Raw genomic sequence first — 27,535 nt, 5'->3', positions numbered from 1 at the left:
CTCTGACAAGTATAAAAGATACGGTTAATGGATATTTCTAGTTGAGCTCTAGAGATTACCGCCTTAATTTTACTTAAAGGTGTATGTACATTTTGTGGATCCCCTTTTTGTAACGACATGTAATTTAGTTATCTTTCTATTGCGCTCTTCCATTCAATATTTTTTAATATTGAAGAATAGTTATTATATTTTTATGTTAATAAATCACCTTTATAAATGACATAGGTGTTAAGTGAGATTTAGATATAAAGTTAGGCTATCTATGGTTCTGGTGGGCTTAAGCCTTCTAGTGTTCTAGTGTCAATAATGGTTTGGATTTAAGTTATTAAAAAGATGGTATCAGAGCACTAAGTTATAAGATTAGACATAGTTGCTAGTAAAGAAAAGTAGAGTGATAAAAAATGAAAGCAAGTAAGAGTATGGCCCATTTTGTACAAGTAAAATATAATTTTAAAAAATAAAGGAGCAAGCTAGTAATTTTGGATACATGTCTGTTGGTTTTGGCAGTATTTTGTTGTGCTATTTGTAGTTTTGGCATATTGGTCTCTTCTAGTAAAGTAAGGGTGTGGGCTGTAAGTTTTTCTCCTTGAATTGGTTTAGCTTTATCCTCCCATAACACTATTATAGAGCTTGGATATTAATGCTTAAAAGGTGAATGATTGACTAGAGTCTCCATCTGAATGATAATTGGAAGAAAATTTAGGAGGGATATAGGCAGCAACTTTACCCCTCTTAGAGGTCCACCACCTTTCTCTTTCTGTTAGCTTAATGGCCTAAGTTCAGGATAGTGGATATGGAAGAAGGAAGGTGTTAGGTACCCTTTTCACCTAAACTTACCTTAAAATAAGAACTAGACCGACATCTTGAGAAGATAGGTCTAAGATATTGTAATGAATGGCTCTAGTGCTAGTGGGAGATTGTTAGTAGTATGCCCTAGATCATATCATTTAGTATGTATCTTGTACATATTTTATTAATAAAAGTCATTTCCACTTTTCCTTTTACATAATATATTTATGTGTAATAGAAAAGGTCCATTGATATTTTGTTAGAAATATTATTCTTAAGTTGTTAAGAATATGAGTGATAATATTTCTAGCACGAAGTATCATAAATAGGTTCACAATCGAGGATACTTCATAATAAGAACATGACTTATCCAGAAAGATTGTATTCATGTTTGTTCCCAAGTTATTTATATGAGATATAAATAAGATGGAATGGTGAGTCTCATGCCATATAACAAACATGATAGGCACTTATAAATGATAAGTAGGCTGAACCAGTGACACTTATGACAAGCACATGGAGTTACTCTTGTCAATGTTTTATCATAAATCATATCAGTGCATATAATCTTTAGACCTGAAATAGCACAGTTATCTTGTATATAGGTAGTTTGAGTTTGATACTGCTTTCATACTTATACTGTGTATGGGTATATGGGCATGTGTTGGCTCTTACTAGTTATATATGGAGGTAGGTGTTGATCAAGATGGAATCTGTTCCTCTAAGTAAATAGAGATAAAATCCTATGTTCATTTAATTGTTCTTGATGTTTCAAGTTCCTGGCCAGGACAGATAGATTTATTCAGAAAAGAGTTTCTGATGAGAAAATCTTTTTAATCAAGAACTGGAATTAAAAGAGAACATAATATTCATAGCAAATGGAGTTTGACATAAACCATGACTCCAGCTTGAGTTGGGATTTTGTAACAGAGAGATTCTAGTGCATGGTAACATATGATTATAGGTTCATTTAAGGTAAACCTTATTACTAATTGGGTGGCCATGGCATGCTATGCTAGGTGTTAACCATGGTCTATGAGGTTCATAAAATGATTTAGAGAAATCATTTATGGTAAGAAAGAGTTCTGATGATATTAAGAGTTGATATCATGTCTCATTGCCAATTAGTGATGAGCCTAGTAAGTCACACACATACACAAGTTATCACCTAATTAAATATGATTTAATTAATTAATTAAAGATTTTAATTGATTAATTAAATAGGTTTGGTTTGCAATTAGTTTGCAAAGTCCCTAGCATGACTTAAAACCAAATCTAGATTATTGGATGTATAATATAAGTTAAATTTATATTTAAAGTGTTTAAATATGAATTTAATTAATGAGAAATTAATTAATAGAGATTAATTAATTAATTTATATTTGATATAAATTAATTAGAAGAAGAAAAATAATTATTTTGGGTTGAGAACTCAAAATTAAGACACAGGGGCATTTTGGTCATTTTGCAGTGTGACACGTGGCACCATGAGATGGTGACACATGGCACCATGAGATGGTGACACATGGCATAACACATAAGCTTGCCAAATGTTTTTTAATCATGTAAGATGATTAAAATCAAGATTACATATAGGTTTGACACTTGGCACAATGTGATTGGGTCACTTAAACCTAGAGCTAATGAAAGGGTGACATGTGGCAAGGGTTTAATGTGTTAACCTAGCTATTTAAGTGTTGTTATGAGAAAATAAAATACAACCAGTAGCCACACTTCTTAGTCACGCCATTTTGCAGCCCTCCCTCTATTCTTCTTCATCTCTCATCAATTCAAAAAGATTAGCCATCAATCTCTTGAATTAAGAATACTAGAAATTGTTTCTAGTGTCCTGTTTACATCTCTAATCTCTTAAAAGGCAGAACTTGAATTTCTAATTAATAGAAAAGGCTTTAGAAGCTGTTCAAGGGCTGCCATAGGTGTTCTTGGTGTGGACAAGCTAGAGGGACAACATCTGGTGTCCTGAAGACGAATCTCAAAGGCGCAGATACGCTGCAGTGCATCAAGAGGTTAGTGTAATCGTTCTTGATTTAATCTAGGATTCTAAAATTAATCTGATTAATTTTAAAATCTTAAATGGAAAATACAGATCCAAAAACATATTAAAAGAGTTTTAATATGTTGTTTATCATTGAAATCAAATGGATAAAAATAAATCTTGCATGATGCATGTGACCCTAGGTGAAAATTTTTGAATTCAATGGTATAAACTTGTGTTTTTCACGCTTCCGTTCCTTCAATTGGTATCAGAGCCACTATATTTGCCATTTAGATTGTTGATTATATGATTTAATTGTGTGATTTGATCATGAGATGATTGATCCATTGCTGGTTGCAATGGAGGTGTGGCGGCATGATTGAAAATCACCATCAATTGTGCGCATGGTTTGGCTTCCATGGGTGGTTCAAGGTTTGGCTTTTAATTCTGCAATTGTTGTATGATCTAAGGCCTATTCTTTGACTAATTAAAGTGTTTAATTAGTAGTTTTAATCATACAATTAAATTATGATTCAAATCAGAATTTTAAAAATTGTTTGAATGTGATTCAAATCTGAATTTTAAAAGTTGTTTGAATGTGATTCAAATCTGAATTTTTAAAGTTGTTTGAATCATATTTGAATCTGATTTTTAAAATTGATTGAATAAAATTCAGATCTGATTTTTTAAAAAATGTTTGAATATGATTCAAATCTGATTTTTTAAAAAATGTTTGAATGTGATTCAAATCTGAATTTTTAAAGTTGTTTGAATGTGATTCAAATATGAATTTTTAAATTTGTTTGAATGAGATTCAAATCTGAATTTTTAAATTTATTTGAATCATATTCAAATCTGAATTTTTAAGTTGAATATGAGATATTCAATTTAATTTAAGTATGTATGTTTTATTTAATTGTTAAATAGTGATATGCATGATGGATGATCATGGACTATAAAAGACCAATGTGATTGGATTTATTTCTTTTATGTTTCTTTGGGATTGTAAATTAATTAATTAATTTTAATTTATTTTGAGCATGAATTATTAAGTTTGTAATAATTTTTGGGTTGTAATTTCATTTATTTAAGTTCTTGTAAATTCGCCTTGGTATGCCAAGGATTACTATGTAATATTGGATTGCAAGAAGTTCAAGGAGGTCAAGAGCATTGGTGGGACCAGTGGGAGGAATTCAAGATCAAGTGTTGATTATGTACTCCTTCAGCAACTCTTGTAAAATGAATGAATGAAATGCACCTAGGAATGCCCTGATTCAATTCTTGGTGGCTCAAAATTGAATCCCTTAGAAAGTCCATGATCATTCCATATTTACTGCTTATCCATGAATGCATGAGATGTATGGGAATGTATGCAATTATATGATATATGCATGCTAAATGGATAATGTGCAAAGTGAGACCTTAATAGTAATTAGAATGACTATAAAATCTTCCAAATAAATGATTAAGTTGGATATGCTATAATTAAAGTAATTATAACATAGGCCCTCCATTGGGGCAATTATTTTAAGAAATTTTAAATAGTTGCATGAGATGCAATTAATTTAAGAGATTTTCTTAAGAATAATTGCTAAGCATGAGATGTTGTAAATATGTAAATGGTTTGGTGGCCAATATTGGATGTACCTGAGGACATTAAAATTATTTACATAATTACTGGCTCAATGGGATCAACTTAACTAATGCAAGATAAGTCAATAATGGATGTACCTGAGATTTTGAGAATTAGGGGCTAGGTAAAGGATTGAACCTCACATGAGATGTGATGGGCAAGGAGTTGCTCACTTATAGTTTATTGTAATTCCAATAATGGATGTACCTGAGGATGATCAATAGAATTATAAGAATTCAATCACCCACTAGAAATCCATCCAACTAGGATTTCCGTTTCCTACTTTGGAAGTGTAGGATTCGCTAAGTTAGTGGGAGGACCAATTTGATTAAAAGACCATAATCATTTTGGTTAATTACATGATACATTTACTAATTAATCTGGTTATTTTCTGTAGTTAATTTTCTGATAAAAATGAGCACAAAAAAACCACCACCATCCAATATCCTTGCAAGCATACTTGATCACAATAGGTTGACAGGACCAAATCTGTCTGATTGGCTAAGAAATTTGAAACTTGTCCTGAACCTTGAACATATAGGATATGTTCTAGATTCAAATGTTCCTAGTCCCTTACCTCCAGAGGCCACACAAGAGGAACATGAAACTTTGGACAAGTGGAAGGAGCATGATATGAGAGCTAAGTGTTACATGCTTGCTTCCATGGGTAATGAGTTACAGAAGCAACATGAGAACATGCAGAGTGCGAGTGAGATCCTCCTTCACCTTCAAGAGTTGTATGGTGAGCACAGCAGGAATGCTAGGTATGAGATATCTAGACAGCTATTCCGTATGAGGATTTCTGAGGGACAGAATGTTGGAGATCATGTCCACAAGATGATTCGGCTGATTGAGCAGTTGGAACATCTTGACTTCAACATGGATTTCCAACTACAGACGGATTTGATCCTTCAGTCCCTTCCTGAGTCTTTTGGAAATTTTGTGACAAATTTCCATATGACTAAACAACAATGCACCTTAGCTGGTTTACTCAACATGCTGGTTATTGCCCAAAAGAATATGCCGGGCAATAAAGGAAAAGAGGTAGCTTTGGTTGCATCTTCTTCTGCTGGAAAGTCCAACAAGAAGAAGGGCAATAAGAAAAAGAAACCTCAGATTCCTAGTCTTTCCAAGAAAATAGCTAAACAGAAAAGGAAGACCAAAGCTGACAAAGGCAAAGGAAAGTGTTTCCACTGCCAACAGGAAAGTGTTTCCATTGAAAACAGGAAAGTGTTTCCATTGCTAGTAAGAAAATGTTTCCACTGGCCAGAGTATAGCAATATAAATGAATGCAATGCCATGGTGAAAACCAACTCAAGTTCAAAATATATTTGGCACTTAAGGCTATGTCATGTTGCAGAAGATAGGATTACAAAATTGAAGAAAATGGGGATTTTATCCTCATTGGGCTCTGAGCCTACTCCAACTTCTGAATCTTGCCTTCAGGGCAAAATGACTAGATCACCCTTTGTTGGACAAGGGCTAAGAGCTGAAAATATTTTGGAGCTAATGCATAGTGATGTATGTGGTCCATTTAAAGAAATGGCTAGAGGGGGCTTTCATTATTGTATTACCTTTACTGATGATAAATCAAGGTTTGGGTATTTGTATTTGATGAAATACAAACATGAATCTTTTGAAAAGTTCAAAGAATTTAAATCTGAAGTAGAAAATCAAACAGGAAAGAATATTAAAGCTCTTCGATCAGATCGTGGAGGTGAATATTTGAGTACTGAATTTGATGAATACTTGAGAGAGCATGGCATTGTTTCTCAGCTGACTCCTCCAGGAACGCCACAGCTGAATGGTGTATCTGAAAGGAGAAATCGTACCCTATTGGATATGGTACGTAGTATGATGAGCTATACTGATATGCCAATCTTCTTTTGGGGATTTGCATTAGAATCAACTTTGTATATTCTGAATAGGATTCCATCAAAATCAGTTTCTTCCACACCTTATGAGATATGGCATGGAAGAAAACCAAGTCTTAAGCATGTTAAGATTTGGGGTTGTCCAGCTTATATCAAAAAGTTAAACACTGATAAATTGGAGACCAGATCAGAAAAAGGTCGATTTGTTGGATATCCAAAAGATAGTTTTGGATATTATTTTTATTTGCCTACTTCACAAAAGGTTGTGATAAGTAGAGATGCCACATTTCTTGAATAACAGTTTGTTTAAGAAGGAGGCAAAGGAAGGCAAATAGAGTTAGAATTGAAGAATTCTGACCAACCAACAGATCAGATGGATATAGATCCATCTAGTCAACCAATACCCGTTGATGAAACATCTACAACAGTTCCTCGTAGAACAACCAGGGTATCTCACCCACCAGTGAGATATGGTTTTCTTCATGAAGAAGAACAAGAGTTGTCCACTCATGAAGAAATAGATCATGGAGATGATCCACTTACCTATGAAGAAGCTATATCAGATATAGTCTCTTCAAAATGGATTGATGCTATGAAATCCGAGATTGATTCCAAGTATAAGATTCAAGTTTGGGATCTTGTTGACCCACCTGAAGGTATTATACCTATAGGGAACAAATGGGTTTTCAAGAAGAAAATTGGTTCTGATGGAAAGGTAGAGACCTATAAGGAAAAGCTAGTAGCGAAAGGGTTTCGCCAAAGGCAAGGAATTGACTATGAGGAGACTTTCTTGCCTGTTGTCATGCTTAAATCAATTAGGATTTTATTAGCAATAGCTGCATACTATGATTATGAGATTTGGCAGATGGATGTCAAAACAGCTTTTCTCAATGGATACGTTGAAGAAAACATTTTCATGGAACAACCTAGGGGATTTGAATCCCAAGATGGTTCCAAGGTATGCAAGCTTAAGCGATCCATTTATGGGTTGAAACAAGCTTCGAGGAGTTGGAACATCTGTTTTGATGAAGCCATTAAATCCTTTGGTTTTATCAAAAATGAGGATGAGCCATGTGTATATAAGAAAGTTAGTGACAGTGCTATCACTTTCCTTGTCTTATATGTGGATGACATACTGTTGATGGGTAATGACACAGGTATGTTGACGACTATAAAGGTATAGTTGTCAAATACATTCTCCATGAAAGACTTAGGGGAGGCAACCTATATTCTTGGGATTCGCATCTATAGAGATAGAGTGAAAAGAATAATTGGTTTATCCCAAAGTCTATACTTGGAAAAGGTGTTAAAGAGGTTTAACATGCTTGATTCCAAGAGAGGATTGTTACCAGTGAGACATGGTATCCATCTTTATAAAGAGATGTCTCCAAAGACACCTGAAGAAAGAGATAAGATGGCCAGGATTCCATATGCTTCGGCTATTGGAAGTTTAATGTATGCAATTTTGTGTACTAGGCCGGATATCGCATATGCTGTTAGTTTGACTAGCAGGTATCAATCCAATCCAGGTTTGGAACACTGGATAACTGTCAAGAATATTCTTAAGTACTTGAGAAGAACTAAGGATTTATTCTTGATTTATGGAGGTGGAGACTTGCAATTGGATGGTTATACTGATTCTGATTTCCAATCAGATATCGATGATAGAAAGTCTACCTATGGATATGTGTTCATTTGTAATGGAGGTGCAGTCAGTTGGAAGAGTTCCAAACAGAGCACGACTGCAGATTCCACTACAGAGGCTGAGTATATTGCTGCATCAGATGCTGCAAAGGAAGCTGTTTGGATAAAGAAGTTCGTGACAGAACTTACAGTAGTTCCTTCCATTGAGTCAGCAGTTCCATTACACTGTGACAATAATGGAGCAGTCATACAGGCTAAGGAACCAAGGTCTCACCAGAAATCCAAACACATAGAAAGGCGCTACCACATTATCAGAGAAATAGTTGGGTGAGGCGATGTAGCCATGCAGAAAATAGCATCAGCTGAAAATCCAGCTGATCCATTCACTAAGCCTATGTCATAGACTCAGTTACACCGACATCTTGAGAAGATAGGTCTAAGATATTGTAATGAATGGCTCTAGTGCTAGTGGGAGATTGTTAGTAATATGCCCTAGATCATATCATTTAGTATGTATCTTGTACATATTTTATTAATAAAAGGCATTTCCACTTTTCCATTTACATAATATATTTATGTGTAATAGAAAAGGTCCATTGATATTTTGTTAGAAATATTATTCTTAAGTTGTTAAGAATATGAGTGATAATATTTCTAGCACGAAGTATCATAAATAGGTTCACAATCAAGGATACTTCATAATAAGGACATGACTTATCCAAAAAGATTGTATTCATGTTTGTTCCCAAGTTATTTATATGAGATATAAATAAGATGGAATGGTGAGTCTCATGCCATATAACAAACATGATAGGCACTTATAAATGATAAGTAGGCTGAACCAGTGACACTTATGACAAGCACATGGAGTTACTCTTGTCAATGTTTTATCATAAATCATATCAGTGCATATAATCTTTAGACCTGAGATAGCACAGTTATCTTGTATATAGGTAGTTTGAGTTTGATACTGCTTTCATACTTGTACTGTGTATGGGTATATGGGCATGTGTTGGCTCTTACTAGTTATATATGGAGGTAGGTGTTGATCAAGATGGAATCTGTTCCTCTAAGTAAATAGAGATAAAATCCTATGTTCATTTAATTGTTCTTGATGTTTCAAGTTCTGGCCAGGACAGATAGATTTATTCGAAAAGAGTTTCGATGAGAAAATCTTTTAATCAAGAACTGGAATTAAAAGAGAACATAATATTCATAGCAAATGGAGTTTGACATAAACCATGACTCCAGCTTGAGTTGGGATTTTGTAACAGAGAGATTCTAGTGCATGGTAACATATGATTATAGGTTCATTTAAGGTAAACCTTATTACTAATTGGGTGGCCATGGCATGCTATGCTAGGTGTTAACCATGGTCTATGAGGTTCATAAAATGATTTAGAGAAATCATTTATGGTAAGAAAGAGTTCTGATGATATTAAGAGTTGATATCATGTCTCATTGCCAATTAGTGATGAGCCTAGTAAGTCACACACATACAGAAGTTATCACCTAATTAAATATGATTTAATTAATTAATTAAAGAGTTTAATTGATTAATTAAATAGGTTTGGTTTGCAATTAGTTTGCAAAGTCCCTAGCATGACTTGAAACCAAATCTAAATTATTGGATGTATAATATAAGTTAAATTTATATTTAAAGTGTTTAAATATGAATTTAATTAATGAGAAATTAATTAATAGAGATTAATTAATTAATTTATATTTGATATAAATTAATTAGAAGAAGAAAAATAATTATTTTGGGTTGAGAACTCAAAATTAAGACACAGGGGCATTTTGGTCATTTTGTAGTGTGACACGTGGCACTATGAGATGGTGACACATGGCATAACACATAAGCTTGCCAAATGTTTTTTAATCATGTAAGATGATTAAAATCAAGATTACATATAGGTTTGACACTTGGCACAATGTGATTGGGTCACTTAAACCTAGAGCTAATCAAAGGGTGACATGTGGCAAGGGTTTAATGTGTTAACCTAGCTATTTAAGTGTTGTTATGAGAAAATAAAATACAACCAGCAGCCACACTCCTTAGTCACGCCATTTTGAAGCCCTCCCTCTATTCTTCTTCATCTCTCATCAATTCAAAGAGATTAGCCATCAATCTCTTGAATTAAGAACACTAGAAATTGTTTCTACTGTCCTGTTTACATCTCTAATCTCTTAAAAGGCAGAACTTGAATTTCTAATTAATAGAAAAGGCTTTAGAAGCTGTTCAAGGGCTGCCATAGGTGTTCTTGGTGTGGACAAGCTAGAGGGACAACATCTGGTGTCCTGAAGACGAATCTCAAAGGCGCAGACACGCTGCAGTGCATCAAGAGGTTAGTGTAATCGTTCTTGATTTAATCTAGGGTTCTAAAATTAATCTGATTAATTTTAAAATCTTAAATGGCAAATACAGATCCAAAAACATATTAAAAGAGTTTTAATATGTTGTTTATCATTGAAATCAAATAGATAAAAATAAATCTTGCATGATGCATGTGACCCTAGGTGAAAATTTTTGAATTCAATGGTATAAACTTGTGTTTTTCACGCTTCCGTTCCTTCAGGAGAGGATTTGGGAGGCTGCTAAGATGTTTGGGAGACTAATGGGTGGCTATTGTTACTACCAAGATAGGTTGAGAGATGTATTTATAAAGTTAAGTTAGGATGAGGCCCTATCATATAAGGAAATGATTTGACCATTGACTTTTTTTCCTTCTTTTTTTATTCTTCTTCCTTCACTTTTCCTATATTTTAGCCAAGAGAGATTATTTGATGTCGATTTAATTTATTTCTTTCTCTTTTCAATTTATTTTCTTCCAATTTTTGATTTACTTAACTATAAAGCCTAAGTTCATTCTCTCTCATTTGTGTTAGCAGCATGGGCGCTATGTATTAAGTCCCATGGGCTTTATCATTTGAACTTGGCTCTTTTCTTGGCCTCTTTGGTGCCTTGAGGCTTTTGTTAGCCATGGCATCGATCCTTGATCTAGTGACATGCCTTATGTCAAGCCAAAACCTTTATGGAGGTGTACTTTCCCTTTTTGTAATTTTCCATCCTTTTTTTTTTTACTTTAAAACCCTAAAATATGGCATCACTTATTCACTTTTCTTTGCATCAATAAAGACCTCTAAATCCATTTGAATTTTCATTATTAGGTGCCTCACTTCATGTCTCTCAAGGGTATTAAAATAGGGGACTACAGTTTGCCCCTCACTTTGGTGGAGTTTTTAATCAATGCCAAAAGTATGACTAATGTTGTTAAAATGGCAAACATTATTTTTTGGCCCAACACAACCTTGGCAATAAGATTTGATTATGCTAGATGGCTTACTCTATGCATGAGTTAGGTCATGACTTTATGTCATGTACCTTACTTATTTTGAGGCGTATGGTTCCATGACTATAGCAAGTGTGTGATTTATGTTTTGAAGGTTTTCACTTGGAACCTCTAAGCTTCTTATGTATCTTCTTTTAAGGGAGAATCAAATCCTTTCTTTGTTTGACGATACATCTTGATTTGAAAATACTTTATTTGAAATGAAATTTCTGGCTTTGCATTTAAGGAATACTTAGACTGTCTATGAATCTCTTTTTAAGAGAGAATTAGACCTTGTATAGTTTGGCAAAACATTTGAGAAAATTTGATTTGAGTTTTTGGATTCGAAACTAAGCGTACTTAGGGCCTGTTTGGCATTATTGTTAAAATAACTATTATGAAAAACCCTTTTTTTTTTTTACATATGTTGGTCATAGGGTATTAAAAATTGATTTAAAATTAAATTTGTATTTACACCACAATTTAATTTTATTATTTTAGGCCTAAATTAATTAATGGGTTTAAGATATTAAATTAAATTGTCCAATTAAAATGGCCTAGCTCGTAGTTCAAGCTAATAGAAGATTAATAGTCAAGGTGCAATAATTATTTAGAGTTAAAGTAGTTAAAGTGGTTAATTGAGCTAAATGGGTGGTTAACTGAATTAAGGAAGTTACAGATAATGGAGCACTACTTGGTGGTTTCCTAAGATCAAGCTACAGGAGTTAATGAACTGTTACAAATAGGAAGTGGTGAGAAAATGGTGCAAGTAGTGGGCAAGTAATCACATAATTTTATTAAGGAAACTTGGTGCAACAATTAATTTAGGGTGTTGAAGTTGATGCAGAGAGTAACAACTTGTTATAATAGACTTGGTCACCATGTAATACCTAGTGTAGAACTTGGCCACCAACCAATTAATCAGTATACTTGATAGGCACAATGCCTCAGTACAATTTCTTCTAGTTCAACCTTTTTCTTTATGTTTCAGTAGCTTCTTTAGTTTTGCTCTAGTATTAGTTTAATTTACCTTTTAATTTTCATTTCAAGCAATAATTTTACAGTTCTTTTGTAAACATTTAAATTATTATAATCAATTTCTCTAGCTTTCAATGCAATTTACAGTTCTTCTGTGCATATTTCAATTTTGCAAATTTGTTTTTAATTTCACTGCTAGTGTACAATTCTATGAACATATTTCCAATTTTAGCAATCAACCTTTGAATTTCAATGATGATTTAAAATTTGCTACAAATGTTTTTCATTTAAGCAATCAATCTTTAATTTTTTTTCAAAGCACTCAATTTACATTTCCAGCATAGATTTATAATTTCTCTAACAAACAATTTACTTTTTAGTTAGGCATTTAATTTACTTTTCAATGAAAATATTTACACTTTCTGCAATAATGAATCTCTATTTTTCAAGTACATATTTACATTTCAATGCACAAGCAATTTTTCAATTTTCCAACAACAAATCCCAGTTTTCCTAAATTTCACAAAGCTGATACAAGTAGAGATCTTCATGAAGTGCATCTTAGTAGAGTTAAGGAACCTAAGGGAAAATTTGTGTGATACCCCTTACCCGACTACAGTGTAGCCGAGCGAGTTATGCCACTCAGTGTGCTGGAGCACTCTATTTTATCTTAATTCATTTTTACCATAGTTTTGAATATAACTTGTGAAATATAATTAATTTATTGAAATTGTAATTTATTTGAGGTTCCGAAAATTTTATGGAAAATCCGGCAGAGTACCGGCTAAAAATGGAGAAAACAGTTCTTCGGAACCTGTGAAAAACACTTCCTATATTCATTTTCCATCATCTCAACTCCATTTATCAAATTCTCAACAATGTTCAATCTCAGTTCTCATTCATCCATCTCATATGATACCATGCATAAATCATAGATAAAATTCACTTTTCCATTTACAACCACACTTTTCATTATTTACATGAATATCAAAATACATTACATAAGTTTCAAATACATATGAGAAAATAAAATCAATTACAAAATACCAAAATGACATCTAGCGTCCTACCAATGCACTGCAGACAGTGAGGTGACACAGACACTATGCAGAACTGTGAACTGCCTTACCGAATCTGTGGTCTACTGGCGCTCTGTCCAATCTTCAGTACCTACGCGTTGCAAAAGCGACACGCTAAGCATAAAGCTTAGTGGTGCAAATAATAAAATAGAAAGAAATAATATGCAATATAAAAATCATAATTTCTTAGCCATTGTGTTCATAAGAACTGAATAATTACCAACTTAGTGTTTAGTCGAGGGCTAATTACGTTTTATGATATTAACTTCTTCATGCATTTTGTTAATTATTTTCTTCATGATCTTGAGTTTCTTTGTATTCTATCGTAATCATTCCTGATATTTAATTTTCGTATTTTCTTTAATAATCGGTTCATTTACGCTATACTTTTCCATGCCCAAGTAACCTATACCGAACGATCGATCGATAACGGGTCGTTGGCACCGACACCGCGGTGCCTCGGGCGTCATACCATGGGACGCAGAACGCCAACCACGATAACAAGGTATGGCTAAAAAGCCATGATATCACATAATCGACATAAAAGCCATGAATACAGGCATAAAAGCCATGGATACGGGCATAAAGCCATGACTACAGGCATAAAAGCCTTTCCTTCGCAAGATCTTGCTAAAACAATATCCTATTGGCATGCCAAACTATCCAAACCAATCACATTAGGCCTACCAGGGCATTTTGCATTTTTAAGTTTCACAATTTTTGAATTTCAAGTTTTCATGTCACTATTCATTTCATTAGTCAACTAAAATGTTGACTTTTGCATAAACAATAGGTACATTGGTTTTAATACTCCCAACATACCACATTTTGTATTCAAAACTTGTTAGTTTTGGTCACTTTCTCAAAGCTTAGGTCATTTTGGCAAAATTGCCAATTTTTTGGTTTTGGTGTCACTATTCACCTCATTGGTCAACAAAAATGTTGACTTTTAGAATAAAAATGTGTACATTGACTTTGGCACTCCCAACATGCCACATTTTGTGTTTAAAACTTGTTGGCATTAAGTGTTAATACCATTTCCAAGTATTAAACCAAAGGAGCAGATTTTTCAGTTTTGGTGAGTCAACTTCACTGTTCCATTGGACACTGTTACTGTTGGAATTTGAAGAAATGTAAAACATGAAAGTTGTTCCTTATTTTGTCTAGTTGAATTTCCTTTTTTGAATCACTCCATTTGGAGTTTTGTAGCTCCAGATATGGCTCAAAAACCCAAGCTGTCCGGATATGCATTCTGCAGAAATTTACCATATCTACAGTGCATGAACAGTAACTTGAGTCACTTGGTTGAATGGGTTCTGGCCATAATTTGGGGTAGGTTCCTTCATGAAAGTTGTTTGTCTATGTCTTAACTTGTTGCTGTAAAACGTTCAGGCCAATTGACCAAATCTACAGTGAGTTATGGCCAAATGAACAGTTACTGTTCATTTGGTCAATTCTACAGAGGCAGTTTCAGGGTATCCGGATTGGGGCCAAGTTTTGGTCCTCTTGCTTTGGTCTTTTGGGCATGGTTTCTTCAGCAAAAATGTGCCATTATAAGCCTAGTTTCATGTCCAATTGGCCAAACACCAATTGGACTAGCACAGCACTAGTTATGGCAGTGCAAAGGGACTGAATTTTCAGTCCCTATGTCATTGCCCTAGGGCGCTTGCAACCTCACTTTGCAATCTCATTTTTCAGTCCATTTGTTGGTCAATCTACCTAAAATTGTCACTAATTGACCATTAAAATGTTCTCTAATCAATTCATAATCCAAGTCCACACTTTACTCCCAAAACCCTAGCTCAAATTCAAGATTTTGTACAAGTTACCCTAGTTGACTAACTAACTCATTTCCTTATGTTTATATACTTTATTCATGATTTCTAATTCATTCCAAGTCCATTCAAAAACACTCAATCCTATTTCTCCCTAGGGCAGCCGAAATTTATGGAGGACATATACATAAATTTCATCCACTTAATTTACAAATTCTTGCTAAATTCAAGTTCCTATGCATGAAATTAAAGAGTTTTTGATATATAGTGCACTAACCTCTTGTAGCTTAAATCCAAGCCAACCCAAAACTTCAATTTCTTCTCCTTTTTTAGCTCCCAAAATATTAAGCAAGGTTCTAGGGTAAAATTTAGTGTTGGGAACTCAAGGAAATATGGTGGGAGTTTAGGGTTTCATGAGCTTGCCAAGCTCATCAATGGAGGGAGATGGGAAGAGTCACGTTTTGGGGAAGAAGAAGAAGAAGAATGGCTGCTGGTTTTTGGTCCTCTTTAGTCTTCATTTATCTCTTTAATTTGTTAGTCAAATGGGTGCTTAATTATGATTGGTCAAAATTTTTAAATGATGTCATTTTTTTGCATTATTTTGCATTTTCTTTTCTTTTCTTTCACTACTCATTTCAAATTTCATTTCTAGTAATATTTCTTCATATTTTATGTCATATTAATTATTTACTCAACTGGGAAAGTCGGACAAAAATCACCTCGGAAGGCGAAATGACCAAAATGCCCTCCGTTTGGCTTAACGGGTCAAAATTGTCTGTACCGATTGAAAAATTTTTCTAGGTATTTTCTTGGCATTCTAATGCCATTGGAACCTCAATAACCCTTCTCTGGAGTCCCAAAAATTATTTTATAATTTTTCCCCCGGGTCTAGGGCTCCTCGTTGCGAGAACCGCAACTTACCTCTGGTTACCCATCGCTTGGGTACCGGCTCTTTTGACTTAACTGTATTTTATTTCTAAAATTTTTACTAAATTTTTCTCATTAATATTTGAGTTAATTATGGTCCCTCACTTTGATTTGAATATTTTTCCGGACGTTCTAGCTGTCCGGACCGACACCGGTCACCGGAACAGTAGACTGTGCGGAATTGCTATCGGGAGGATGTTACAACTCTTCCCCTCTTATAAAAATTTCGTCCTCGAAATTTACTGGGTGTAGGTATCTAAAACAATTCTTTTACCTTTCTATTGCTCCCTCTGTCTACTTCTTTTATATATATGGTACTATTTAGTTTTTTTTTTTCGAATCTATCATTATACACTTAGGCATATCAGAAGGGAAGGATACTTTACCTCAAATTCACATTTGGGGCTTCTTGCTCCTCTCCGGCTTGGTGACATTTGGAAGTGGTGTTACTGTTGTACTTGGTCCTTCCACGGCCTCTATCTGGGTCCGTGGTAAATTCCTCTTAGGACAATCTTTCAGACGATGGTCTATGGCCCCACATCTATAACAGGCTCCAGTCAATCCCCTACATTCACCTTTATGCCACTTGTTACAATGACCACATTTTCTTGCTAGTCCTGTCGCACTCACTACTAGTATTTCCGGTTGATCTCTTCTGGGTATAGGCCTAGGTCTAGATCTCCTACTTTGATCAGATGTTTGACTTGACTGTTCTCTCGGCCTCTTATTACTAGATTGTCCAAATTTCCTCTTTTGCTGATCACCACTCCTCTTCTGTTCCTCTTCGTGAACACAGCTAATATATTTCTTTCTGAACTCTATCAAAAAGAATTTCCAAGTTATGTCTGTTGGTGGCACTACCTTGGTTACGACATCCCACCATCGATATGCAGCTTCTTATAACAACAAAACTGCACACTCCAAACTCTGTTCTGGTGTGCAATGGAGCTGCTGCAAGACTCTTTCAGTCCTTTCTAACCAATACTTAGCCGCTGCAGAATCGTCTTCCTTTCGACCATTGAAATCTACAGCTCCATACTTCCTAATTTTTCCTAGAGGTGATTTCTGCTGAGACAATGGTGGAACAACCCCAGTCATCTATCGAAAGAATCCAGTCATCTGCTCAAACAAGGCCTGTTGGGGTTGTACAGGCACCTCTTGCACTGGTGGAGCAGGATCTCCCCGATTTCCAATATCACTCCCAGTCAGGATATGACTTACTACTTCTTCTTCCACTGCCCTCTGCGATGAAGGGTCCATATCCTATTTAACAAAGACAAACAGATCTGCGTTAGTGTCACCTCGACTCCTACAAAAGCAATGCATGGTATGGACTCAATCTAGGCCCAGAAACGCCTAAACCGTGCTCTGATACCACTAAATGTGACACCCCTTACCCGACTACAGTGTAGCCGAGCAAGTTATGCCACTCAGTGTGCTGGAGCACTCTATTTTATCTTAATTCATTTTTACCATAGTTTTGAATATAACTTGTGAAATATAATTAATTTATTGAAATTGTAATTTATTTGATGTTCCGAAAATTTTATGGAAAATCCGGCAGAGTACCGGCTAAAAATGGAGAAAACAGTTCTTCGGAACCTGTGAAAAACACTTCCTATATTCATTTTCCATCATCTCAACTCCATTTATCAAATTCTCAACAATGTTCAATCTCAGTTCTCATTCATCCATCTCATATGATACCATGCATAAATCATAGATAAACATTCACTTTTCCATTTACAACCACACTTTTCATTATTTACATGAATATCAAAATACATTACATAAGTTTCAAATACATATGAGAAAATAAAATCAATTACAAAATACCAAAATGACATCTAGTGTCCTACCAATGCAATGCAGACAGTGAGGTGACATGACACTATGCGTAATCGTGAACCGCCTTACCGAACTGTGGTCTACTGGCGCTCTGTCCAATCTTCAGTACCTACGCGTTGCAAAAGTGACGCGCTAAGCATAAAGCTTAGTGGTGCAAATAATAAAATAGAAAGAAATAATATGCAATATAAAAATCATAATTTCTTAGCCATTGTGTTCATAAGAACTGAATAATTACCAACTTAGTGTTTAGTCGAGGGCTAATTACGTTTTATGATATTAACTTCTTCATGCATTTTGTTAATTATTGTCTTCATGATCTTGAGTTTCTTTGTATTCTATCGTAATCATTCCTGATATTTAATTTTCGTATTTTCTTTAACAATCAGTTCATTTATAGTTATACTTTTCCATGCCCAAGTAACCTATACTGAACGACTGGACTGGATAACGGGTCGTTGGCACTGGACACCGCGGTGCCTCGGGCCGTCATACCATGGGACGCAGAACGTCAACCACGTATGCAGTCAGTATGGCTAAAAAGCCATGATATCACATAATCGACATAAAAGCCATGAATACGGGCATAAAAGCCATGGATACGGGCATAAAGCCATGAATACAGGCATAAAAGCCTTTCCTTTCGCAGTACTGCTAAAACAATACCCTATTGGCATGCCAAACTATCCAAACCAATCACATTAGGCCTACCAGGGCATTTTGCATTTTTAAGTTTCACAATTTTTGAATTTCAAGTTTTCATGTCACTATTCATTTCATTAGTCAACTAAAATGTTGACTTTTGCATAAACAATAGGTACATTGGTTTTAATACTCCCAACATACCACATTTTGTATTCAAAACTTGTTAGTTTTGGTCACTTTCTCAAAGCTTAGGTCATTTTGGCAAAATTGCCAATTTTTTGGTTTTGGTGTCACTATTCACCTCATTGGTCAACAAAAATGTTGACTTTTAGAATAAAAATGTGTACATTGACTTTGGCACTCCCAACATACCACATTTTGTGTTTAAAACTTGTTGGCATTAAGTGTTAATACCATTTCCAAGCATTAAACCAAAGGAGCAGATTTTTCAGTTTTGGTGAGTCAACTTCACTGTTCCATTGGACATTGTTACTGTTGGAATTTGAAGAAATGTAAAACATGAAAGTTGTTCCTTATTTTGTCTAGTTGAATTTCCTTTTTTGAATCACTCCATTTGGAGTTTTGTAGCTCCAGATATGGCTCAAAAACCCAAGCTGTCCGGATATGCATTCTGCAGAAATTTACCATATCTACAGTGCATGAACAGTAACTTGAGTCACTTGGTTGAATGGGTTCTGGCAATAATTTGGGGTAGGTTCCTTCATGAAAGTTGTTTGTCTATGTCTTAACTTGTTGTTGTAAAAATTTCAGGCCAATTGACCAAATCTACAGTGAGTTATGGCCAAATGAACAGTTACTGTTCATTTGGTCAATTCTGCAGAGGCAGTTTCAGGGTATCCGGATTGGGGCCAAGTTTTGGTCCTCTTGCTTTGGTCTTTTGGGCATGGTTTCTTCAGAAAAAATGTGCCATTATAAGCCTAGTTTCATGTCCAATTGGCCAAACACCAATTGGACTAGCACAGCCTGTTATGGCAGTGCAAAGGGACTGAATTTTCAGTCCCTATGCTGCTGTCCTAGGGCAGTTTGCAACCTCACTTTGCAATCTCATTTTTCAGTCCATTTGTTGGTCAATCTACCTAAAATGGTCACTAATTGACCATTAAAATGTTCTCTAATCAATTCATAATCCAAGTCCACACTTTACTCCCAAAACCCTAGCTCAAATTCAAGATTTTGTACAAGTTACCCTAGTTGACTAACTAACTCATTTCCTTATGTTTATATACTTTATTCATGATTTCTAATTCATTCCAAGTCCATTAAAAAACACTCAATCCTATTTCTCCCTAGGGCAGCCGAAATTTATGGAGTACATATACATAAATTTCATCCACTTAATTTACAAATTCTTGCTAAATTCAAGTTCCTATGCATGAAATTAAAGAGTTTTTGATATATAGTGCACTAACCTCTTGTAGCTTAAATCCAAGCCAACCCAAAACTTCAATTTCTTCTCCTCTTTTAGCTCCCAAAATATTAAGCAAGGTTCTAGGGTAAAATTTAGTGTTGGGAACTCAAGGAAATATGGTGGGAGTTTAGGGTTTCATGAGCTTGCCAAGCTCATCAATGGAGGGAGATGGGAAGAGTCACGTTTTGGGGAAGAAGAAGAAGAAGAATGGCTGCTGGTTTTTGGTCCTCTTTAGTCTTCATTTATCTCTTTAATTTGTTAGTCAAATGGGTGCTTAATTATGATTGGTCAAAATTTTTAAATGATGTCATTTTTTTGCATTATTTTGCATTTTCTTTTCTTTTCTTTCACTACTCATTTCAAATTTCATTTCTAGTAATATTTCTTCATATTTTATGTCATATTAATTATTTACTCAACTGGGCAAGTCGGCCAAAAATCACCTCGGAAGGCGAAATGACCAAAATGCCCTCCGTTTGGCTTAACGAATCAAAATTGTCTGTACCGATTGAAAAATTTTTCTAGGTATTTTCTTGGCATTCTAATGCCATGGGAACCTCAATAACCCTTCTCTGGAGTCCCAAAAATTATTTTATAATTTTTCCCCCGGGTCTAGGGCTCCTCGTTCAGAACCGCAACTTACCTCTCGTTACCCATCGCTTGGGTACCGCTTTTTGACTTAATCAGATTTTATTTCTAAAATTTTTACTAAATTTTTCTCATTAATATTTGAGTTAATTATGGTCCTCACTTTGATTTGAATATTTTTCCGACGTTCTAGCCGTCCGATCGACACCGGCCACTGAATAAGAGATCAGCGGAATTGCTACCGGGAGGATGTTACAATTTGATCCTTTATTTCATGCCAATCATTTTGTTTTGAAGTTCGACCAGCACAATTACATTTACAATTGGGATCTTAGAGTTCCTGGCACACTCGCAATCTAATTCATACGTGAGGAAAGACCATGCATATTTTTGACATGTGTAAATTAAGTAAAATCAACTTAGTAGGAAAATAATTGTGACGCCCCTTACCCTTCTACAGTGTAGCCGAGTAAAACATGCCACACAGTATACCGGAGCACTTCCTTTATCTTATTTTATTACCATTCCTGATTTTATTAATTAAAATGACTTTTATGTAAAATTCACATATATAAGTTCTTTAAAAAGAAAATTTGATTAATTTAAATTTCTGCAAATTTTGTCGAAAATTTGATAAAGCGCCGGCTATAAATTGAAAAAAGAAAATCTTCTAAACTTGTTAAAAAGACACTCCCAATATTTTTCAAGCCCACAACTCCAAATATATCATCATTTCTCAACAAATTCTCATCAAATTCTCAAACTGTCAATCATTCAATTCACATCATATTCATACTCAAATCATAAATAAATACTCAAATTTTATCTATGAACACAAATTTATAGATAATCACATTATTACAAAATTACATTATAGAAGTTTCAAATATACATGATAAAATAAAAGTTTAATTAAAAAGTTTGCAAAAATTACAAAATACAAAATGTAACCTAGCATCCCACCAAATGCACTGTAGCTGAGAGGTGACAAAGGACACTAGCAGATCTGACTCTCACCTTGACTGGGGTCTACTGGGATCGCGCTCTATATTTCCAATACCTACGCATGGCAAAAGCAACGCGCTAAGCAATACTGCTTAGTGGTGCTAATAATAAAATAAAAAGAGCTAAAAAGAAATAAACATGCAGAATGTATGTTGATTTTTTTCATACGGACAAGTTTCTGGTAATTATTTATAGTATTATCAATTTGGTACTCTTTATATTAATTATTTAATTAAAATTTATCAATATTTATTTTGGTTGCCCAAGTAACCTATACCAGTTGACTGGACTGGATAAACGGGTAAACTAGCACTGGGTACTAAGTACCTCGGGTCATCATACCACCAGTCACAAAGTGTCTCCCAGTATGCAACATAACAGCTAATAAATTGTAATAAATAGTAGGCATAAGGCCAAGTATCATAATAGTGTCAGAATGGCTAAAAGCCAAAAAATCACAAAATGGGCATTTATGCCATGAATCAGAGAATGGCATGATGCCATATGCAGTACTGCTTACAGAACCCTATTGGCATACCAACCTATCCAAACCAATCATACTAAGCCTACTAGGGCATATTACACTTTTAATTATGCAATTCTTTGCAATTGAAGTTCAATTGTTACTATTCATTCCATTAGTCAACTAAAATGTTGACTTTTTTATAGACAATAAGTATATTGGTTCTAATATCACCAACATACCACATTTTGCATTCTAAAATTGTTGGCATTGGTTGCCAATACTATTTCAAAGTTTAGTGTTGGTTATTTATAATTTTCAGATTTCAAGCACTAAGTTTACTATTCCATTGGTCATTTGTACAGTAGAAATTTGACAAAATTCTCTTCATGAAACTTGTGCCTTTATGTGTCATCTTTAATTTCACTTTTGAATCATTCCATTTGGAGTTTTCTAGCTCAAGATATGCTAATTTTAGCAAGGCTGGCCGGATTGGTATCTACACAGAATTTCAGGGCAGAATTCCATTTTACCAGCTTGTTGTCCTGATTTTTGGTGGGCAATTTCACTAAGTTATGGTCAGAATTTGAAGTTGTATTCTTCACAAAAGTTGTCCTAAATTGTCTAAGCTTTCCATTGATATAAATTTCAGGTCAATTTGACCTTTCTACATTGAGTTATGACCAAATGAATGAACACTGTTCATTTGGTCATTCTGCCCAGGCAGAATGTGTGTTACCTAGATTTGGTCAATTTTTAGGTCAGTCTATTGTGGTTTTCTGGGCAGGATTTCTTCATCAACGTTTTGCCATTATGTATCTAGTTTCATGTCCAATTGGTCCTGCACCAATTGAACCTACACAACTCAAGTTACAGCTGCCCAAACCTACTGGACTCACATCCAGTCTTGCAGGTCACCAAAGCCAGCATATCTAACCTCAATTCCATTAGCACAAATCACTTCAATTCCTCATCAAATATAGCCAAATGGTCACTAATTGACCATTAGAACTGTAATTTATGTTCAAATGCATCAACCCCCAAAAATTTGAGTTTCAAAACCCTAACCCTAATTGACCAAAGCCTTCAATTCATGTATCTTATTCCTAATTGTTGTACTAATCATATAATTCATACTAGGGGCAGCTAATATATTATTTTAAATCAAGAAATTCACCTAGCTCTAACTCATGTCAAGGCTAGCTGAAATTCCATGGAACATAATCATTCATATTTAATTCATTTTTCATTAAGTTTTTCAAATTAACTTAACTTAAATTCATGCTTAGAAGGTAGTAAGAGTAAAGAATATGGCACTAACCTCTTTGGTGATTTTCTAAGCTTGTTCACACCTCACTTTGTTTCATTTTCTCTTCTTCTAATTGCTGCCCAAGTCTTGCTCTAGTGGCAAAGGTAATTTTTAGTGAAGCTAGAAAGGTGTTTTGAGGTGGTTTGGTGGGTGAACTCAAGCTTGATCAAGGCTTTAATGGAGGTCTCTCTCTCTCTCTCTCTCTCTCTCTCTCTCTCTCTCTCTCTCTCTCTCTCTCTCTCTCTCTTTGGTTTGGCACTTAGGAGGAAGAAGGCTGCTAATTGTTTTGTTTTTATTTCATTTTAATTTCACTTTTTTATCTCCTTTGTTAATTAGTTAAATTGTGATTGGGTAGAGGCATGTTAATGACATCATAGTGATGTCAAAATCCCAATTTTCTTTATTTTCTTTTTATTTTCTTTTCTACTCATTTTCAATTAAATTTTTAGCAATATTTATATATATATTTTATGTCATAATAATTAATTATTTAACTGGACAAGTTGGTCAAAAATCATCTCTGAAGACAAAAAGACCAAAATGCCCTTTGTTTTGCTTAATAAATTAAAATTATCTGTACCGATCTAAAAATATTTTTAAGCATTTTCTTGGTATTCTAATGCCATCAAAACCTCAATAACTCTTCTCTGGAATTCAAAAAATAATTTCATGAATTTTTCCCTAGGTTTAGGGCTTCTAGCTGTGAAAACAACAACTTCCCGTTAGATTACCCATCGCTAGGGCACCGGCACATTTAACTTGATTGTATTTTATTTCTAAAATTTTTTCTTGATTTTTCTTACCATTATTTGAGTTTTTTATGACTCCTCACTCTAGTCTAAAGATTGTTTTAGACATTCTAATTGTCCAAACCGACACCGGTCACCGGAACAGTAAAATGTATGATTAGGCTAAAGTGAGGGTGTTACAACTCTTCCCCTCTAATTTAAATTTCTTCCTCGAAATTTACCTAATGCAAACAGTTGAGGGAACTATTGTCTCATCATCTCTTCGCTTTCCCGAGTTGCCTCTCGGTGTTGTGGTGCATCCAAAGCACTTTCACCAGTGGAATATGGTTGTTTCTCAATTATTTCACTTCCCGAGATAAGATCCTATTTGGTTCTTCTTCATATGTCAAATCCGGTTGAATTTCAATCTCTTCCATGAAGATGACATGTGAAGGGTTTGATCTATATCTTCTCAGCATGGATACGTGAAACACATTGTGAATCTTATCCAACTCTGGCGGTAAAGCTAGCCTATAGGCCACTAGTCCCACACACTCAATGACTTCATATGGGCTAATGAACCTAAGGCTTAACTTACCCTTTCTCCCAAACCTCAGTACCTTCTTCCATGGTGACACTTTGAGGAACACTTTATCGCTAACTACATATTCTGTCTCTTTTCTCTTCAAGTCGACATAAGATTTCTTTCTATCTGAGGCAACCTTCAAATTGGCTTTCATCAATTTAACCTTCTCCTCAGTCTATTTTGCCAGGTTTGGTCTCACGAGTTTATCTTCTCCCAATTCAGTCTAACACACTGGGGTTCTACACTTCCTCCCATACAGTGTTTCATACAGGACCATTTGGATGCAAGCTTAATAGCTATTGTTGTATGAAAATTCTGCCAGTGAGAGGTATCTATCCCAACTTCCCTCAAACTCGATAACACAACTCCTCAGAATATCCTCAAGGACTTAACATATATTTCATGTTGTTATTATCATTTCAGTTTAATATTTGTACTAATTCAATAGGTTTCAATGTTTACCCAGATTACTTTTTCTAATTGTCCATCCGTCTGAGGATGAAAAGCTGTGCTAAAGTAGAGTTGTGTGCCCAAGGATTCTTGCAACTTCTTCTAAAATCTTGATGTAAACCTTGGGTCTCATCAAATATGATGGAAAGTGAAATTTCATGCAGCCTAACTATCTCACTGATATACAATTCTACTAGCTTCTCTAGTGAGTAGTTAGTTCTAACTGGCAGAAAGTGTGCTGACTTCGTCAATCTATCCACTATCACCCATACTGCGTCATGCTTCTTCTAGGTGAGAGGTAGACCACTTACAAAATCCATAGTGACCCGGTCCCACTTTCATTCAGGTATTCTTATAAGCTGTAGCAAACCCGATGGAACTTGATGTTCCGCCTTGACTTGCTGACATGTTAAGCATCTGGTTACATAGTTAGCTATGTCCTTCTTCATACCAGGCCACCAGTATTGAAGCTTCAAATCATGGTACATTTTTGTGCTTCCTGGGTGCATAGCATAAGCACTAGTGTGTGCCTCTTTTAAAATACTGGTCTTCAATTCCCCATCATCTGGTACACACACTCTTCCTCTGTAGTACAGACAACCATCTGCTTTCACTTCATAGTCGGTTTCCTTTCCTTCTGAAATGTTACCCACAATAGCCATCAATTTATTATCTGCCTTCTGCCCATCTTGTATCTGCTGTAGCAGGTTTGGCTTCACTTGCAACTCAGCCAAAATAGCTCCATCTCGAGCTAAGGATAGACGAGCATTCAATGATCTCAAAGCTGTGATGGACTTTCTGCTCAAAGCATTAACAACTACATTTGCCTTCCCAGGATGATAATCTATTACACAGTCATAGTCCTTTAGGAACTTAATCCATCGCTTTTATCTAAGGTTTAGCTTCTTCTGGGTTTGCAAATATTTCAGAGTTTTGTGGTCTGTGTATATGTAACATTTTTCTCCATACAGGTAGTGCCTCCATATCTTTAATGTGAAGATAATTACTGCTAACTCAAGATCATGGGTAGGGTAGTTTTGCTCATATGACCTTAGCTGCCTGGAAGCATAGGCGACCACTTTCCCCTCTTACATCAATACACATCCTAATCCATTATGTGAGGCATCACCGTAGACCACAAAGTCTTTTCTCGACACTGGCTGTGTTAACACTGGTGCCTCCGTCAATATAGCCTTCAACTTCTCAAAATTGGCTTGACACCTGTCGTTCCAGTCAAATTTAACATTCTTGTGTAACAGCTTGTGTTAGTAGTATACCCTAGAGCATATCATTTAGTATGTATCTTGTACATATTTTTATTAATAAAAGGCATTTCCACTTTTCCGTTTACATAATATATTTATGTGTAATAGAAAAGGTCCATTGATATTTTGTTAGAAATATTATTCTTAAGTTGTTAAGAATATGAGTGACAATATTTCTAGCACGAAGTATCATAAATAGGTTCACAATCGAGGATACATCATAATAAGGACATGACTTATCCAGAAAGATTGTATTCGTGTTTGTTCCCAAGTTATTTATATGACATATAAATAAGATGGAATGGTGAGTCTCATGCCATATAACAAACATGATAGGCACTTAAAAATGATAAGTAGGCCGAACCAGTGACACTTATGACAAGCACATGGAGTTTACTCTTGTCAATGTTTTGTCATAAATCATATTAGTGCATATAATCTTTAGACCTGAGATAGCACAGTTATCTTGTATATAGGTAGTTTGAGTTTGATACTGCTTTCATACTTGTACTGTGTATGGGTATATGGGCATGTGTTGGCTCCTACTAGTTATATATGGAGGTAGATTTTGATCAAGATGGAATTTGTTCCTCTAAGTAAATAGAGATAAAATCCTATGTTCATTTAATTGTTCTTGATGTTTCAAGTTCCTGGCCAGGACAGATAGATTTATTCAGAAAAGAGTTTCTGATGAGAAAATCTTTTAATCAAGAACTGGAATTAAAAGAGAACATAATATTCATAGCAAATGGAGTTTGACATAAACCATGACTCAAATTGAGTTGGGATTTTGTAAATGTAGAGATTCTAGTGCATGGTAACATATGATTATAGGTTCATTTAAGGTAAACCTTATTACTAATTGGGTGGCTATGGCATGCTATGCTAGGTGTTAACCATGGTCTATGAGGTTCATAAAATGATTTAGAGAAATCATTTATGGTAAGAAAGAGTTCTGATGATATTAAGAGTTGATATCATGTCTCATTGCCAATTAGTGATGAGCCTAGTAAGTCACACACATACACAAGTTATCACCTAATTAAATATGATTTAATTAATTAATTAAAGAGTTTAATTAATTAATTAAATAGGTTTGGTTTGCAATTAGTTTGCAAAGTCCCTAGCATGACTTGAGACCAAATCTAGATTATTAGATGTATAATATAAGTTAAATTTATATTTAAAGTGT

Source organism: Hevea brasiliensis, chromosome 9 (genome assembly GCF_030052815.1).
Source record: "Hevea brasiliensis isolate MT/VB/25A 57/8 chromosome 9, ASM3005281v1, whole genome shotgun sequence".
Lineage (NCBI taxonomy): Eukaryota > Viridiplantae > Streptophyta > Magnoliopsida > Malpighiales > Euphorbiaceae > Hevea > Hevea brasiliensis.
This window is presented reverse-complemented; position numbering follows the sequence as displayed.